The sequence below is a fragment of the Rhinopithecus roxellana genome, chromosome 2 (genome assembly GCF_007565055.1).
Source record: "Rhinopithecus roxellana isolate Shanxi Qingling chromosome 2, ASM756505v1, whole genome shotgun sequence".
NCBI lineage: Eukaryota > Metazoa > Chordata > Mammalia > Primates > Cercopithecidae > Rhinopithecus > Rhinopithecus roxellana.
Genome location: NC_044550.1, coordinates 153,604,743 through 153,624,780, shown reverse-complemented (window position 1 = coordinate 153,624,780; position 20,038 = coordinate 153,604,743).

The following is a 20,038-nucleotide window of genomic DNA, read 5'->3' as shown; positions in this document are numbered from 1 at the left end:
AAAAATGATAAAGGGGATATCACCACCGACCCCACAGAAATGCAGACTACCGTCAGAGAATACTATAAATACCTCTACGAAAATAAACTAGAAAATCTAGAAGAAATGGATAATTTCCTGGACACTTACACTCTCCCAAGACTAAACCAGGAAGAAGTTGAATCCCTGTATAGACCAATAGCAGGCTCTGAAATTGAGGCAATCATTAATAGCCTACCAACCAAAAAAAGCCCAGGACCAGATGGATTCACAGCTGAATTCTACCAGAGGTACAGAGAGGAGCTGTACCATTCCTTCTGAAACTATTCCAATCAATAGAAAAAGAGGGAATCCTCTCTGACTCATTTTATGAGGCCAACATCATCCTGATACCAAAGCCTGGCAGAGACACAACAAAAAAAGAGAATTTTAGACCAATATCCCTGATGAACATCGATGCAAAAATCCTCAATAAAATAATGGCAAACCGGATCCAGCAGCACATCAAAAAGCTTATCCACCATGATCAAGTGGGCTTCATCCCTGGGATGCAAGGCTGGTTCAACATATACAAATCAATAAATGTAATCCAGCATATAAACAGAACCAAAGACAAAAACCACATGATTATCTCAATAGATGCAGAAAAGGCCTTTGACAAAATTCAACAGCCCTTCATGCTAAAAACTCTCAATAAATTCGGTATTGATGGAATGTATCTCAAAATAATAAGAGCTATTTATCACAAACCCACAGCCAATATCATACTGAATGGGCAAAAACTGGAAAAATTCCCTTTGAAAAGTGGCACAAGAAAGGGATGCCCTCTCTCACCACTCCTGTTCAGCATAGTGTTGGAAGTTCTGGCTAGGGCAATCAGGCAAGAGAAAGAAATCAAGGGTATTCAGTTAGGAAAAGAAGAAGTTGAATTGTCCCTGTTTGCAGATGACATGATTGTATATTTAGAAAACCCCATCGTCTCAGCCCAAAATCTCCTTAAGCTGATAAGCAAATTCGGCAAAGTCTCAGGATACAAAATTAATGTGCAAAAATCACAAGCATTCTTATACACCAGTAACAGACAAACAGAGAGCCAAATCATGAATGAACTTCCATTCACAATTGCTTCAAAGAGAATAAAATACCTAGGAATCCAACTTACAAGGGATGTAAAGGACCTCTTCAAGGAGAACTACAAACCACTGCTCAGTGAAATCAAAGAGGACACAAACAAATGGAAGAGCATACCATGCTCATGGATAGGAAGAATCAATATTGTGAAAATGGCCATACTGCCCAAGGTAATTTATAGATTCAATGCCATCCCCATCAAGCTACCAATGAGTTTCTTCACAGAATTGGAAAAAACTGCTTTAAAGTTCGTATGGAACCAAAAAAGAGCCTGCATTGCCAATACATTCCTAAGTCAAAAGAACAAAGCTGGAGGCATCATGCTACCTGACCTCAAACTATACTACAAGGCTACAGTAACCAAAACAGCATGGTACTGGTACCAAAACACACATATAGACCAATGGAACAGAACAGAGTCCTCAGAAATACTACCACACATCTACAGTCATCTGATCTTTGACAAACCTGAGAGAAACAAGAAATGGGGAAAGGACTCCCTATTTAATAAATGGTGCTGAGAAAATTGGCTAGCCATAAGTAGAAAGCTGAAACTGAATCCTTTCTTTACTCTTTATATGAAAATTAATTCAAGATGGATTAGAGACTTAAATGTTAGACCTAATACCATAAAAACCCTAGAAGAAAACCTAGGTAATACCATTCAGGACATAGGCATGGGCAAGGACTTCATGTCTAAAACACCAAAAGCAACAGCAACAAAAGCCAAAATTGACAAATGGGATCTAATTAAACTAAAGAGCTTCTGCACAGCAAAAGAAACTACCATCAGAGTGAACAGGCAACCTACAGAATGGGAGAAAATTTTTGCTATCTAATCCTCTGACAAAGGGCTAATATCCAGAACCTACAAAGAACTCAAACAAATTTACAAGAAAAAAACAACCCCATCAAAAAGTGGGCAAAGGATATGAACAGACACTTCTCAAAAGAAGACATTCCTACAGCCAAAAGATAAATGAAAAAATGCCCATCATGACTCTCCATCAGAGAGATGCAAACCAAAACCACAATGAGATACCATCTCACACCAGTTAGAATGGCGATCATTAAAAATCAGGGAACAACAGGTGCCGGAGAGGATGTGGAGAAATAGTAACACTTTCACACTGTTGGTGGGATTGTAAACTAGTTCAACCATTATGGAAAACAGTATGGTGATTCCTCAAGGATCTAGAACTAGAAGTACCATATGACCCAGCCATCCAACTACTGGGTATATACCCAAAGGATTATAAATCATGCTGGTATAAAGACACATGCACACGTACGTTTATTGCGGCACTATTCACAATAGCAAAGACTTGGAATCAACCCAAATGTCTATCAGTGACAGACTGGATTAAGAAAATGTGGCACATATACACCATGGAATACTATGCAGCCATATAAAAGGATGAGTTTGTGTCCTTTGTAGGGACATGGATGCAGCTGGAAACCATCATTCTCAGCAAACTATCGCAAGAACAGGAAACCAAACACCGCATGTTCTCACTCATAGGTGGGAACTGAACAATGAGATCACTTGGACTCAGGAAGGGGAACATCACACACCGGGGCCTATCATGGGGAGGGAGGAAGGGGGAGGGATTGCATTGGGAGTTATACCTGATGTAAATGACGAGTTGATGGGTGCTGACGAGTTGATGGGTGCAGCACACCAACATGGCACAAGTATACATATGTAACAAACCTGCATGTTATGCACATGTACCCTAGAACTTAAAGTATAATAATAATAAAAATAAAATAAATATACCAAAAAAAAAAAAAAAAGTTCAAGTCCAGCCTGGGCAACATAGTGAAAGCCCATCTCAGAAACAAAATGAAACAGAAAAATGAAAGGAAGAAATTTTGTAATTTTTGACAACACAGGTGAACCTAGAGTCAGGTACAGAAAGATACACACATAAGCCAGGTACAGAAAGATACATACTGACTAATCTCACATGTGGACTCTAAAGAAAGTCTCAAACTCACAGATCAGAGAGTAAAATGATGGTTACCAGGGGCTAGGGGAGGTGGGAGTGCATGGGGAAAGGGGAAATTGGTCAAATGGTATGAAGTTTCAGTTAAACAGGAGGAATAAGTTCTAGTGATCTATTGTATAACATGGTGACTATAGTTAATAATAACGAATTATATATTTCAAAATTGCTAGAAGAGTAGATTTTAAATGTTCTCACTACAAAGAAATGATAAGTATTTGAGGTGATGGGTATGTTGATATGTTTGACTTAATCATGCTGCGTGTGTATGAACATATATCATAACATCACATTCTATCCCATAAATGTATAAAATTATTTGTTAATTAAAAATAAAACTAAAAATTAAGTAAATATCATGAAGAATTACATTCTCACCAGCTAATCATTTTTTTTCAGTCTTCAAGGCCATTATTTCAGGAAATAAAGAAATATGCCATCCTAAAGTAGCTTATAAAGGGCAAATGAGAGTGAGCCTTGGGTGGAGTGTGGCAAGGGGGTGGCAACTGTTTGGAAGCCAGGTGCAGAGGACTCTCTCATGTTTATTTTTCCATGGAATATTTGGTTTCCTCAGCTTGGTCCTTTAGTGTCCCATCTAGCAGCATCTTGGACTCACCAAACACTCTAATTTATAATTATCCAGCATTAAGTTGCTCTTTAGCAACTATTTTTGGTGATTCTGCTCATTGGTCAGATTAATTACACCCTATTAAGAGACCAGTATATGTTCTGTGGGAGTGTAACCTCGTCTAATTTGTGGGGAGCAGTTTTCAGCTCAGCCAGCTCAGGAACAATTTAATACTGAATCACCAGCAAAGAATCATTGCTTCTAAAGCAGGCAGCTCAGGATTTGGAAATCTGATGAGGAAAAAATAAAATAAAACTAGAAAAACTAGTTTGGGAGGGGAACAACTCCACCTCTCCAATTAGGTTCTCCTAGGGTTCTCCTGAGGGTAGGTTCACAATTATTTAATGTCATTTGATTCAACTGACACTTATTGACTCCTGCTTTATGTCAGGAGCTGTTTGGGCCACTGGCTCCACATAACACATGGCATTCATTTAGTAAGAATTTGGTGAGCATCTATTATGTTCCAAGCATATTCTAGGTCTAGATTCTTTTCTTACATCATACCAGAGTAGGAATTTCTGTCTGTTTTGTGCATTGATATAACACAGGAAGCTAGGCCTACAACAATGCTTGGCACATAATAGATGCCCACTAAATTCTTACACACACACACACACACACACACACACACACACACGCACTCCTCCTGATGCTTTTTACCCTGTTCTAGTGGAAAGGAAGAATAACAATAAACCTTATACATAAGCAAATAATCTAGTATATCAGCTGGTGGCAGTGCTACAGAAAATAAGAAAGACAGGCGGAGACAGACAGAGGGATGAGGGAAGTGAGGAGGCCAGAGCATGCAGGGCCTCTCAGAGTGTTGTAAAACCTTGGGTGCAATAGCACATGTAGAATTCATCACAAAAGCACCATTACTGGGCACCTATTGCATGTCTAATACTGTACATAGTTACTTCTTCACCTACACCATCTCAGCTATTCCTCACAAGGGCCATGTAAGGAAGATTTCCTCCCCTTAACTTCACGTACCAGAAACTCCATTATTTAACACGGTTGTATAACTAGTGAGTGTTTGAGTTGGGACCCAGAGCCAGTCTTTCTGTCCCAAAGCCCACACTCTTTCTACCCCATCACACAACCTTGCAAGAAGTGCAATAAAAATGCGATGACCTGGGCAATACTTAGAATAACAAGAATACATCTGCAGCTCCAAATCATCATAACGAGAGCAAACACTTTTCCAGAGCTTCATACATATCAACTCATCTCATCTTCTCCACAACCCTATGAGGGGCCATCAGGATGTTCCTCATTTTGTAGATGAAGAATCTGAGAGGTCAAGTGGCCCATGTGTCATGCAACTAGTAAATGGTGGATCCAAGCTCTGAGTCAAAGTGGCTGGCTCTGTGTTCATAACAACCACACTCTGTTGATTCATTCATTTATTCAGCATCATTTGTTGAACACTGTGATAGGAAGGATAATTGCTCCCTCAAAATGTTCATATTTTAATCCTGGAACCTGTGAATATGCTATTTATATAGCATGTCTATGAATTTTTCTGAGACCATCTCCTCATCTGCAAAATGGGGATATTGATACATGCTTTACAACTACATATGTATGTATTATTATGTATCTGTTCTCATACTGCTATAAAGAATACCTGAGACTGGGTAATTTATAAAGAAAAGAAGTTTAATTGGCTCACAGTTCTGCAGGCTGTACAGGCAGCATGATGCTGGTATCTACTTGGCTTCTGGGGAGGCCTCAGGAAACTTACAAACATGGCAGAAGGCAAAAAGGAAGCAGGCATGTCTTACATGGCCAGAGCAGGAAGAAGAAAGAGAGAGGGCAAAGGTGCTGTATGCTTTTAAACAACCAGATCTTAACAGAACTCGCTCACTATCATGAGAACAGCACCAGGAGATGGTGCTAAACCATTCCTGAAGGACCACCCCATGATCCAATCACCTCCCACAAGGCCCCACCTCCAACACTGGGGATTACATTTGGACATAAGATTTGGTGGGGACACAGATACAAACCATATCATATGCCTATAGAGTTGTGTAAAAAAAAAAAAAATCTGTGTCCATAGCTATAATTTAAATGACACTTGTGGGGTTGCTGTATCAACCTGCTATATCTGGTTTTAGATTTCATGCTACAGTAAAGAGTTAAAAAAAATCTTATTTAAGGACCACACAACAAATCAGAATAATATACATATCAATCTCTTACCTTTGGGTATAAAATTATGGGACATTTCCATTTTCTACTTTTTATATTTTGTTAATTAAAATAAAAAATCTTTAATATTTTTGTATGCAGGAAAAAATAAAGACGAAATGAAAATGATAGTAAAGACCCAAATTACACACCTGTCAGGCTTCTTGGGAGCATTAAATAAGCTCTTGGTGCTTGAGAAAGAGCATTAAGGGAGGACGTGGGAAGAGAGAGATGCAGCACTTGAGCCATAAAGTTCAATGCTAATCAATATTGTGGTCATGAACCTGAGATCCTGTAGGATTCTGAAGCAGAGTCTGTTCAGGGTTGGATACTTTCTGGAGTAGTATATTTAATTTTATTCTAATTATTTGGAGGATGGCAAATTCTTTGTAGATAGAATCAGAGTTTTATTTCTCTTGAATCCCTGACAGCTCCTAGGGTAATGCCTAACTACATCATAGTTGCTGAATAAATACTTTTTAACTAATTGATGAATTGAATTTATATTTCATGTACATTACATATAGTAACTTATTGTTGAGTGAACTAGAATACTCCATAATGGAAGTGGACTAGAATGTACTATATTTTACCCTGGTGTTAAAGAACAAGTGCCACTTGGGGCTCATAAAGAACTATTTGAAAAAAATTCATTACATCTAAAAATAAACTTGGTAGAAACCCTGCAAATAACTTATGAGGCCGTCAATACCTTGATTCCAAACCAGAAATAGCAGACAGTTTGAGAAAAGAAAATTATAGATCAATTCTATTCATGAACATAGACACAAAAAATTTAAACAAAATATTGGTTAACTTAATCCAGCAATTTATAAAAAAGAATAATAAAACAGCTGTTTGCGACTACTGGTTTAATATTCAAAAATCAAATCATGTGTTACATTGTACTAGCAGTCGAAAGAAGAAAAACCACATGATCATATCAATTGATGTAAAAAAATGCACTTGACAAAATCAACATCCATTCATAAAAACATTCAGAAAACTAAGAATAGAAACCAATCCAAATTTTGATATCTAATTTTACTAGTTTTAATTATAAACACTCAGCAAACTAGAAAGAGAAGGAAACTTCCTCAATCTGATAAAGGGTATCTACAAAAACCTATGACTGGTATCATACTTAATGTACTTAATGGTGAAAGACAGAATGCTTTCCCTTCAGGATTGGGAACAAGATAAGGTTTTCCATTCTCAATGTTGTTGTTCATCATATATGTTGAAAGGTTCTAGGCAGAGCAACAAGGCAAGAAAAAAAAATAGCCATACAGATTGAAAAGGAAAAAAAAAAAGACTGTTTGCAGATGACATGACTGTTTACATAGACATTTCAAGGAATCTGTGGGTTGCTGGCAAGATGGCCAAATAGGAAGAGATCCAGTCTGCAGCTCCCAATGAGACCAATGCAGAAGGTGGGTGATTTCTGCATCTCCAACTGAGGTACCCTGTTCATCTCAATGGGACTGCTTAGGCAGTGGGTGCACCCCACAAAGGGCAAGCAGAAGCAGGGTGGGGTGTTGCCTCACGTGGGAAGTGCAAGGAGTGGGGGAACCTCCCTTTCCCAGCCAAGGGAAGCCATGAGGGACTGTATTATCCAGCTCAGATACTATGCTTCTCCCACATTTTTTGCAATCCACAGACCAGGAGATTCTCTTGTGTGTCTACACCACCAGGGCCCTGGGTTTCAAGCACAAAACTGGGCAGCTGTTTGGGCAGACATCAAGCTAGTTGCAGGAGGTTATTTTTTTTTCTTATTTTAATTTTATTTTTTTACCCAAGTGGTGGCTGGAACCCCAGCAAAACAGAACTGTTCACTCCCCTAGAAAGGGGACTGAAGGTAGGGAACCAAGTGGTCTCACCCAGCAGGTCCCACTCCCACAGATCACAGCAAGCTAATAACCACTGGCTTGAAAGTCTCACAGCCAGCACAGCAGTCTGAAGTCAACCTGGGATGATCAAGCTTGGTTGGGGGAGGGGTCTCTGCCATTACTGAGGCTTGAGTAGGCAGTTTTCCCTTGACCATGCTCAAAAGGCCTGGAAGTTCAGACTGGGCAGAACTCAACACAGTGTGGCAAAGCGGCTGTGGCCAGACTGCTGCTCTAGATTCCTCTTCACTGGACAGGGCATCTCTGAAAGAAAGGCAGCAGCCCCCTTCAGGGGCTTATAGATAAAACTCCCATCTTACTGGGACAGAGCACCTGGGGGAAGGAGATGCTGTGGGCATAGCTTCAGTGGACTTAAACATACCTGCCTGCCAGCTCTGAAGAGAGCAGCAAATCCTGACAAAGAGGGTTCTCCCAGCACAGTGCTCAAGCTCTGCTAAGGGACAGACTGCCTACTCAGGTGGGTCCTTGACCCCCATTCCTCCTGACTGGGAGAGACCTCCCAACAGGGATTGACAGACACCTCATACAGGAGAGCTCCAGTTGGTATCAGGCCAGTGCCCCTGTGGGATGAAGCTTCCAGAGGAAGGAGCAGGCAACAATCTTTGCTATTCTGCAGCCTCCACTGGTGATACACAGGCAAATAGAGTCTGGAGTGACCTCCAGCAAACTGCGACAGACCTGCAGAAGAGGTGCCTGACTGCTAGAAGAAAAACTAACCAACAGAAAGCAATAACATAAACATCAACAAAAGGAATCCCCAAAGAGAAACTCCATCCAAAGGTCATCAACCTTAAAGATCAAAAGTAGATAAATCCACAAAGATGAGGAAAAACCAGCACAAAAAGGCCGATAATTCCAAAAACCAGAATGCCTCTTCCCCTCCATATGATTGCAACTCCTCTCCAGCAAGGGCACAAAACTGGAGAGAGAATGAGTTTGACAAGTTGACAGAAGTAGGCTTCAGAAGGTGGGTAATAACAAACTCCTCTGAGCTAAAGGAGCATGTTCTAACCCAATGCAAAGAAGTTAAGAACCTTGACAAAGGGTTAGATGAACTGCTAACTATAATAACCAGTTTAGAGAAGAACATAAATTACCTGATGGAGCTGAAAAACACAGCACGAGAACTTTGTGAAGCATACACAAGTATCAACAGCTGAATTGATCAAGCAAAAGAAAGGATATCAGAGATTGTAGATCAGCTTACTAAAATGAGGCATGAAGACAAGATTAGAGAAAACAGATTGAAAAGAAATGAACAAAGCCTCCAAGAAATATGGGACTACGTGAAAAGACCACACCTACGATTGATTGGAGTCACTGAAAGTGATGGGGACAATCGAACCAAGTTGGAAAACACACTTCAGGATATTATCCAGGAGAACTTCCCCAACCTAGCAAGACAGGCCAACATTAAAATTCAGGATGTACAGAGAACACCACAAAGATACTCCTCAAGAAGAACAACTCCAAGACACATAATTGTCAGATTCTCCAAGGTTGAAATGAAGGAAAAAATGTTAAGGGCAGCCAGAGAGAAATGTCAGGTTACCTATAAAGGGAAGCCCATCACACTAATGGTGAATATCTCTGCAGAAACCCTACAAGCCAGAAGAGAGTGGGGGCCAATATTCAACATTCTTAAAGAAAAGAATTTTCAGCCCAGAACTTCATATTCAGCCAAACCAAGTTTCATAAGTGAAGGAGAAATAAAACTCTTTACAGACAAGCAAATGCTGAGGGATTTTGTCACCACCAGGCCTGCCTTATAAGAGCTCCTGAAGGAAACAGTAAATATGGAAAAGAAAAACCGGTACCAGCCACTGCAAAAACACACCAAAATATAAAGACCAAGGACACTATGAAGAAACTGCATCAACTAATGTGCAAAATAACCAGCTAGCATTATAATGACAGGATTAAATTCACACATAGCAATATTAATCTTAAATGTAAATGGGCTAAATGCCCCAATTAAAAGACACGGACTGGCAAATTAAGCTCAAAATATAGAGATGGAGGAATATTTACCAAAAAAATGGAAAGAAAAAAAAAAAAAAAAGCAGGGGTTTCAATCCTAGTCTCTGATAAAACAGACTTTAAACCAACAAAGACCAAAAAAGATAAAGAAGGGCATTACATAATGGTAAAGGGATCAATGCAACAGGAACAGCTAACTATCCTAAATACATATGCAACCAATACAGGAGCACCCAGATTCATAAAGCAAATTCCTAGAGACCTACAAAGAGACTTAGACTCCCACACAATAACAGTGGGAGACTTTAACACTCCACTGTCAATATTAGACAGATCAACAAGACAGAAAATTAACAAGGATATTCAGAACTTGAACTCAGCACTGGACCAAGTGGACCTAATACATATCTACAGAACTCTCCACCCCAAATCAACAGAATATACATTCTTTTCAGCACCACATAGCAGTTATTCTAAAAATTGACTACATAATTGGAAGTAAAACACTCCTCAGCAAATGCAAAAGAATGGAAATAATAACAAACAGCCTCTCCAACCACAATGCAATCAAATTAAAACTCAGGATTAAAAAACTCACTCAAAACCACACAACTACATGGCAACTGAACAACCTGCTCCTGAATGACTACTGGGTAAATAATGAAGTGAAGGCAGAAATAAAGATGTTCTTTGAAACCAGTGAGAACAAAGACACAACATACCAGAATCTCTGGGACACAGCTAAAACAGTGTTTAGAAGGAAACTTATAGCATTAAATGCCCACATCAGAAAGTAGGAAAGATCTAAAATTGACACCCTACCATCACAATTAAAATAACTAGAGAAGCAAGAGCAAACACATTCAAAAGCTAGCAGAAGGCGAGAAATAACTAAGATCAGAGCAGAACTGAAAGATATAGAGACATGAAAAACCTTTCAAATAATCAATAAATCCAGGAGCTTGTTTCTTTGAAAAGATTAACAAAACAGATAGACAGCTAGCCAGACTAATAAAGAAGAAAAGAGAGAAGAATCAAATAGACACAATAAAAAATGATAAAGGGGATAGCACCACCGATCCCACAGAAATACAAACTACCATCAGAGAATACTATAAACACCTTTACACAAATACACTAGAAAATCTAGAAGAAATGGATAAATTCCTGGATAAATTCCTAGGCACATACACCCTCCAAGACTAAACAAGGCAAAAGTTGAATCCCTGAATAGACCAATAACAACTTCTGAAATTGAGGCAGTAATTAATAGCCTACCAACCAAAAAAAATCCCAGGACCAGATGGATTAACAGCTGAATTCTACCAGAGGTACAGAGAGGAGCTGCTACCATTCCTTCTGAAACTATTACCAACAATAAAAAAAGAGGGATTCTGCCAAATTCATTTTATGAGGCCAGCATCACCCTAAATCCAAAACCTGGCAGAGAAACAAAATAAAAAGAAAATTTCAGGCCAATATCGCTGATGAACATTGATGCGAAAATCCTCAGTAAAATACTGGCAAACTGAATCCAGCAGCACATCAAAAAACTTACCCACCAAGATCAAGTCAGCTTTACCCCCAGGATGCAAGGTTGGTTCTACATACACAAATCATTAAACATAATCCATCACATAAACAGAACTAATAACAAAAATCACATGATTATCTCAATAGATGCAGAAAAGGCCTTCAATAAAATTCAACACTCCTTCATGCTAAAAAGACTCAATAAATCAGGTATTAATGGAACATGTATCAAAATAGTAAGAGCTATTTATGACAAACCCATAGCCAATATTATACTGAATGGGCAAAAACGGGAAGCATTCACTTTGAAAACAGGCACAAGGCAAGGATGCCCTCTCTCACCACTCCTATTCAACATAGTATTGGAAGTTCTGGCCTGAGCAGTCAGGCAAAAGAAATAAAGGGTATTCAAATAGGAATAGAGGAAGTCAAATTGCCTCTCTTTGCAGGTGGCATGATTATATACTTAGGAAACCCATTGTCTCAGCCCCAAAATTCTTTAAGCTGATAAACAACTTCAGCAAAGTATCAACATGCAAAATCAACTGTGCAAAAATCACAAGCATTCCTATACACCAATAATAGACAAGCAGAGAGCCAAATTATGAGAGAACTCCCATTCAAAATTGCTACAAAGAAAATAAAATACCTAGGAACACAACTTACAAGGGACTTGAAGGACCTCTTCAAGGAGAACTACAAATCAATGCTCAAGGAAATGAGAGAGGAAACAAACAAATAGAAAAACATTCTGTGCTCATGGATAACAAAAATCAATATGATGAAAATGGCCATACTGCCTAAAGTAATTTATAGATTCAATGTTATTCCCATCAAGCTACTATTGACTTTCTCCACAGAATAAGAAAAAACTACTTTAAATTTCATATGAAATGAAAAAAGAGCCCATATAGCCAAGTCAATCCTAAGCAAAAGGAACAAAGCTGGAGGTATCACGCTACCTGACTTTTAACTATACTACAAGGCTACAGTAACCAAAACAGCATGGTGTTGTTACCAAAACAGAGATATATACCTAATGCATGTGGAGCTTAAATGGAACCGAACAGAGGCCTCAGAAATAACACCACACATCTACAACCATCTGATCTTCGACAAACCTGACAAAAACAAGCAATGGGGAAAGGATTCCCTATGTAATAAATGGTACTGGGAAAACTGACTAGCCATATACAGAAAACTGAAACTGAACCCCTTCCTTACTCCTTATACAAAAAATTAACTCATGATGAATTAAACACTTAAACATAAAACCTAAAACTATAAAAATCCCAGGAGAAAATCTAGGCAATACCATTGAGGACATAGGCATGGCAAAGACTTCACGACTAAAACACCAAAAGCAATTGCAACAAAAGTCGAAATTGACAAATGGGATCTAATTAAGCTAAAGAGCTTCTGCACAGCAAAAGCAACTATCATCAGAGTGAACAGGCAATCTACAGAATGGGAGAAAATTTGTGCAATTTAATCCTCTGACAAAGGGCTAATATCCAGAACCTACAAGGAACTTAAACAAATTTACAAGAAAAAAAAAACAAACCCATCAAAAAGTGGGCAAAGGATACGAACAGATACTTCTCAAAAGAAGACATTTATGAGGCCAACTAACATATTTTAAAAAGCTTATCATTATCACTTATCATTAGAGAAATGCAAATCAAAACCACAATGAGATACCATCTCACATCAGTTACAATGGCAATCATTAAAAAGTCTGGAAACAACAGATGCTGGTGAGGATGTAGAGAAATAGGAAGACTTTTACATTGTTAGTGGGAGTGTAAATTAGTTTATTCATTGTGGAAGACAGTGTGGTGATTCCTCAAGGATATAGAACCAGAAATACCATTTGACCCAGCAATCCTGTTACTGGGTATATACCCAAAGGAGTATAAATCACTCTACTGTAAAGACACATGCACACGCATGTTTATTGCAGCACTATTTACAATAGCAAAGACTTGGAACCAATCCAAATGTCTATCAGTGATAGACTGGATAAAGAAAATGTGGCACACATACACCATGATACTATGCAGCCATAAAAAAGGATGAGTTCATGTCCTTTGCAGGGTCATGGATGACGCTGGAAACCATCATCCTGAGCAAACTAACACAGGAATGGAAAACCAAACATTGCATGTTCTCACTCATAAGTGGGAGCTGAACAATGAGAGCACATGGACATTGGGAGGGGAACAGCACACACTGGGGCCTATTGGGGGGTGGGGATAAAGGGGAGGGCAAGCATTAGGACAAATACCTAATGCATGTGGAGCTTAAAACTGAGATGATTGGTTGATAGGTGCAGCAAACCACCATAGCGCATGTATGCCTATGTAACAGACCTGCACTTTAAGCACATGTATCCCAGAGCTTAAAGTAAAATTAAAAATAAAAAAGAAAGTTCAAGGATTCTGATAACAACAATAACAACAAAATCCAAGAACTAATAAGTGAGTTTGGCAAGTTTGCAGGATGCAAAATAAACACACAAAAGTCAACTCTATTTCTTTATTTTAGCAATGAACAACTGGAAATCAAAACTCTAAAAAAATACCATTGACAATAGTTACTCCCAAAATAAAACACTTAGGTATAAATCTAACACCACAGGACATGTATGATGATCACTACAAAACACAGATGAAAAAGAAATCAAAGAAAACCTAAATAAATGGAAAGACATACCATGCTCATGGATTGCAAGACTCAATATAGTAAAGATGTCAATTGTCTCCAATTGATGTGCAGATTTAATGTCATTTCAATCAAAATTGTAACAGAATTACTAAAAAGATAGAGACAAGCTGATGCTAAATTTTATATGGGGAGGCAAAAAAGTAAGATAGCCAAAACAATTCTGACAAAGAAGAAAAAGTTTAGAGAAATCATACTATCCAATTTTAATACTTACTCCAAAGCTATAGTCGTCAAAGCAGTGAAGCAATTGTGAGTACTAGCAAAGAGAGACACATAGCTCAATAGAAAAGAAATGAGAGTTTAGAATTAGACTCACACAAATATATCTAACTGGTTTTTCACAAAGGCAATTCAAAGGAGAAAGGACAGCCTTTTAACAAATGCAGTTTGGACAAGTGAATATATGTAGAAAGAAAGAAAGAAAGATGAAAGGAAGAAAGAAAAAAGAAAGAGAAAGAAAGAAAGGAAGAGAAAGAGAGAGAGAGAAAGGAAAGAAAGGAGAAAGAGATAAAGAAGAAAGAAACAGAAAAAACTTTAACCTAACCATCACAGCTTACATAAAAGTTAAAAATATTCATAAATCTAAATGTAAAACTTAAAACTACAAAGTTAGCCTTCAGTGGAATAGATCGAAAAAGTTAGATCCTTTCAGTTCATTACATTTTCAAGAAAAGTAATTAAATTAACTAGGCATGGTGGCACACGCCTGTAATCCCAGCTACTTGGGAGGCTGAGGCTGGAGAATTGCTTGAACCTGGGAGGCAGAGGTTGCAGTGAGCCGAGATTGCGCCACTGCACTCCAGCATGCATGGCAGAGCGAGACTCCATCTCAAAAAAAAACAAAAAAAAAAAAAGAAAAGAAAATTTAGCAAAAAGGCAATCTCCCCTTTAATTTAGTGGAACAATCAGAAGTAAAAGGAAAGAAAACTCTGGGAAAACAAAATTGGTGAATCACATGGAGAAATGTGGCCTGGGTTATCTACCTGGGAACACGAATCCCCAGAAATAGCAGTGTCTTGACAGCCTTTGAACTCATTTATTCATTCACCAAATATTTACTGAGCCCCTTATATCTGAGATGCTAAGTACACAACAGTAAACAAAAGATAACCCATCTTGTTCCGTACCCATGGAGATTACACTGAAGCAGGGGAAACAGGCTTTAGACAAATACTAATAAGCACATAGTAAGAACTTGTGATAAGTGCTATGAGAGAAACAACAGGGTAAAAAAGTAACTAGGTGAGGTGATGGATGTGTTAGTTTGCTATGAAATTGTCCATATTTGGCCTTTTTTTTTTTTTTTTTTTTTTGAGATGGAGTCTCTCTCTGTCACCCAGGCTGGAGTGCAGTGGCGCTATCTTGGCTCACTGCAACCTCCGCCTCCTGGGTTCAAGCAATTCTCTGCCTCAACCTCCCTAATAGCTGGAATTACAGCCACAGGACACCACACCCAATGTAGTTTTAATAGAGATGGGGTTTTGCCATGTTTGCCAGGCTGGTCTCGAACTCCTGACCCACCTCAGCCTCCCAAAGTGCTAGGATTACAGGTGTGAGCCACCATGACCAGCTGGCTTTTTTTTTTTTCCTACAAAGATGGGAATTTCATATTATTTGGTCTAACAGATTTGGCAGGACGGGTGAAGGAGTTGGAGGGAGGTGTTAGGAATAAGAATGACCCCCATGTTTCTGGCTTTAGCAGCAGAGCATGTGGAAGTGCCTTTATTGAGATGGGGAAGACTGGGAGAGGGACAGGTGCTGGGGTGTGGGGGTTGGTAGAAGAAGCTCAGTTGGCAGATGTGAGGTTTGTGATATCTGTGTGAAGTCCAAGTAGAGATGTCCATGAGGCAGTTGGTATAGGATTTGGGAGCTCAGCGGAGAGTTCTAGCTAAGACACACATTTGGGAATTTTAGCATATTAGATGATACTGAAATATGTGGGAATGGATACATGCATCTATAAGAAAGTTTAAAATGAGGAGAGAAGAGGGCCCAGCAGCTCCAATATCTGGAGACTGGGTATAGGAGGAGGAGCAGCAAGAAACTGGAGAATGTGTCAGAGCTGTAGGAGGAAAACCACGAGAGTGCAGCATATGAAGGCCAAAAGAAGAGCACGAGTCAACAAAAAAGAGAGAACGGTAGATTGTGTTGGATGCTCCTGAGGGGTCTAGCAAGAGAAGGCATTGATTATTTGTTGTTTAAACTCCAGGTTAAGGCCAGGCATGGTGGCTCACACCTGTAATCCCAGCACTTTGGGAGATTGAGGTGAGTGGATCACTGGAGCTCCGGAATTTGAGACCTGCCTGGGCAACATGGTGAAACCCCATCACTATAAAAAAATACAAAAATTAGCTGGGTGTGGTTGCACACACCTCTAGACCCAGCTACTCGGGAGGCTGAGGTGAGAGGAATTACTTGAGTGCAGGAGGTGGAGGTTGCAGTGAGCTGAGATTGCACCACTGGATTCCAGCCTGGGCAACAGAGCAAGACTATGTCTCTAAATAAATAAATTAATTAATTAATTAATTAAAATCCAAGTTGAGAAAACATAACTGCTACTCTATAAAACACAGATTTGGTAACACCACTGAAAAGAAACCTACTATTGCTGTGAATGGATATAACAATATAAACACATACATTGTGTTTGCTCTGTGTCAGGCACTGCTCTGAGTATCTCTTATATATTCACTCATTTAATCCTCACCACTCCCAGTTTACAAACAGGACAAAAGCAAATAACTTGTCCCATGTCAAAGGGCTAAATGTAATGGAGCTGGAATTAAATCCAGGCATTCTAGCTCTGGGGTTAGTGCTATTAACACTCTCATGAATGATTGACAGAGATTCCTTAACAAACTTGAAAGTTGTCATTTGAAATATAGAATGTCACTGCTGAAGCATTCAGACAGCTGCCAAAGGTGAAACAGTTTCAGTTTAGAATTTTAGTGGATTTGCTATAAGGACATGTTTGTGTGTGTCCATGTGTTTTAAGTTCTCTAATCCTGGGCAGACCTATTGCCATATGTGGTAGATTGTTTCAGAGATGCTTACAACAGTCTCTCCCATCCAGCATGCCCTTAGCCTCTCCTCCATCAAGAGGAAGGGCCTATTCTTTTCCCCTTAAATCTGGGCTGCCCTTTGTGACTTGCATCAGTTGATTTAAACAGGGTGGAAATGATGTTCTTGGACTGCCAAGGCCTGGCCTCAAGAAGCTTTTAGTTAATTTGTTTGTTTGTTTATTTTTTGTGTTTTGTTTGAAACAGAGTCTCGGTCTGTTGCCCAGGCTGGAGTGCAGTGGTGCGATCTTGGCTCACTACAACAACCTCCTCCCAGGTTCAAGTGATTCTTGTGCCTCAGTCCCCCGAGTAACTGGGATTGTAGGTGCCTGCCACCATGCCCAGCTAATTCTTGTATTTTTAGTAGAGATGGGGTTTCACCATATTGTCCAGGCTGGTCTTGAACTCCTGACCTCAAGTGATCTGCCCACCTTGGCCTCCTAAAGTACTGGAATTATAAGGATGAGCCACCATGCCCGGCCAAGAAGGTTTTAGTTTCTGTTTTCATTTAGGAAAAGCAGCCACCATGTAAAGAACTCAAGGCTCTTCTGCTGGAGGGAAAAACATCTGAAAAGGAAGGCCCTGGAGGATGAGACAAAATGAATCCAGAGAGGTCACAGGAAGAAAAACCAAGGCGTCTCAGTTGAAAGTCAACACCACAGCCCAAGATAGATGAGTGAGGTTGTCTTGGATCTCCAGCCCAGCGAAATGCCAGCTGAGGACAGCTGTGTGAGTGAACCAGCAAACACCATGTAAAGCAGTCTTTATGCTGAGCTTGGCACAACCTCCTGACTCACACAATCCTGAACAATAAGAAATGATTGTTGTTTAAGCCACTAAGTTTTAGGGTGGTTTGTCTTGCCACAATGCGTAACAGATAAATTTGATCTCAATCCTCTCTCTATGTTCCTGTGAAGAAGAATGTTAAAGTCAAGGAAGAGCCTTTTACTTTGACTCTCAAGTCTACAAGACCTTCAAGGCCTAGGTTAGATCCTCTTTCCTCTGTCTCCACTTGGCTTCATGTACCCAATAAAAAAAATTTAGTGTCCTCAGACACCAAAATGTCAGTGGATTTCTTTGGGTCATGTAGTTATAGGTAATTTCCTGTATTTTTCAATTTTTCTAGAGTTAGCAAAAATTATTTTAATAATGAGGAAAGATATACCAAAACTCCTTTTCACAACCATGGCAGCACGGCAACCACTGTTTGTGGGTTGCACAGCAGCCACTCCCAGACTTTGTCTTTCTTCCCAAAGAGCCTGAAAGAACCAGGTGCTCATCTTCCCAGTCTCCTTTGGTGCTAGAGGCAGTCATGCAATCAAATACCAACAAGATGCCAGTAGATACGAAGGTAAGTCTGCTGAGAGGCTTCTGACCAAGTTTTCCTTCTTGGGAAGGAAAGAAGGAAGGAAGGAGACCTCTCTCTTGTTTTGCTCCTTCTGTGCCCTGCATTTGGTTGTGGACACATAAGATTGTGATGTTTGGAGCTCTGTAGCCATTTTGCAACCATAAGGCAATGGGTTTACAGTTGAAAAAACTAAAGAAAACAATCTACTCAAAAATAAAAAGGAGGAAAGAAACAGAGATTGAAAAGCACTTGGCTTCTTGATATCATCACTGGTTGCTGAACCAACCCTGAAACTTCCTGTCTATTGACTACCTGTTAACTAATTGACAAACGTCCATATAGTTTAAACCAGCGTTCGATTTTTTTTTTTTTTTTTTTTTTTTTAACTCACAGCTGAAAGCATCCTAGCTAATACAGCAACTCTCTGGGTATTGAACATTCTCTTACTGGTACAATCGTCCCTTCAGTATACATGAGGGATTGATTTTAGGACCACTGCATATACCAAAATCTGTATATACTCAAGTCCTTCAGTCAGTCCTGTGGAACCTGTGCATGCCAAAAGGTAGCCCTCCATATACACAGCTTTCGCATCCTTCCAGTACTGTAGTTTTGGCCAACGTTTGGATGAAAAAAAAGAAACCTATGTATATGTGGACGTACATAGTTCAAATCTGTGTTGTTCAGGGATCAACTGCACTCAGTTTTCCCATGCAGCTAAATTCAATTCTTCCCACTGTAAATTAATCCTTTTCCCTCCTTTTTGTCTCAGTGGAGACAAGACTTGCTGCTTATCAATCTTTGCAGTAGAGGGAATTCTGTGGCAGGCAGCCATCAGACTTGAACTGCAATATCGGGTCTTCCTGGCTTTCCAGCTTGTGGGCCCGCCTTCGTAATCATGTGAACCATTTCCTTAAAATCAATCACCCCCCGTGACTTATTTTTATATATATATATATTTATATGATCTGTTTCTCTGGGGAACCCTGACTAATACAATGATCTAAACCAATTTTCTGTTTTGATTTTAGCTTTGTATTATGGTAATTTGTTATCTATACACAAATCGACAAAATAGAATTAAAAACTCCCATGCACCTAGCACTCAGCTTCAACAACGGTTAATTTGCAACTTTCTTTCTCCTGTTATACTCCCTCCCACTTAACTACCTCCCATATTATTTCCAGGTCAACCCCCAGACATTGTATCATTTCACCAATATACCTTTCTGTATGCATTACTAGAAACTAACGACTTTTAAAAATATAACCACAATACCATTTGCACACTTAAAAATAATTCCTTTATATCATCAAATATTCCATCATGTTTAAATTTCCACCAATTATCTATCTTTTAAAAGTTGGGGCTGAGAGTGGTGGCTCATGCTTGTAATCCCAGCACTTTGAGAAGCCAAGGTAGGTGGATCACTTGAGCCCAGGAGTTCAAGACCAGCCTGTGCAACATGGTGAAACCCCATCTCTACTGAAAATACAAAACATTTAGCTGGGAGAGTAGTGGTGTGCACCAGCTATTT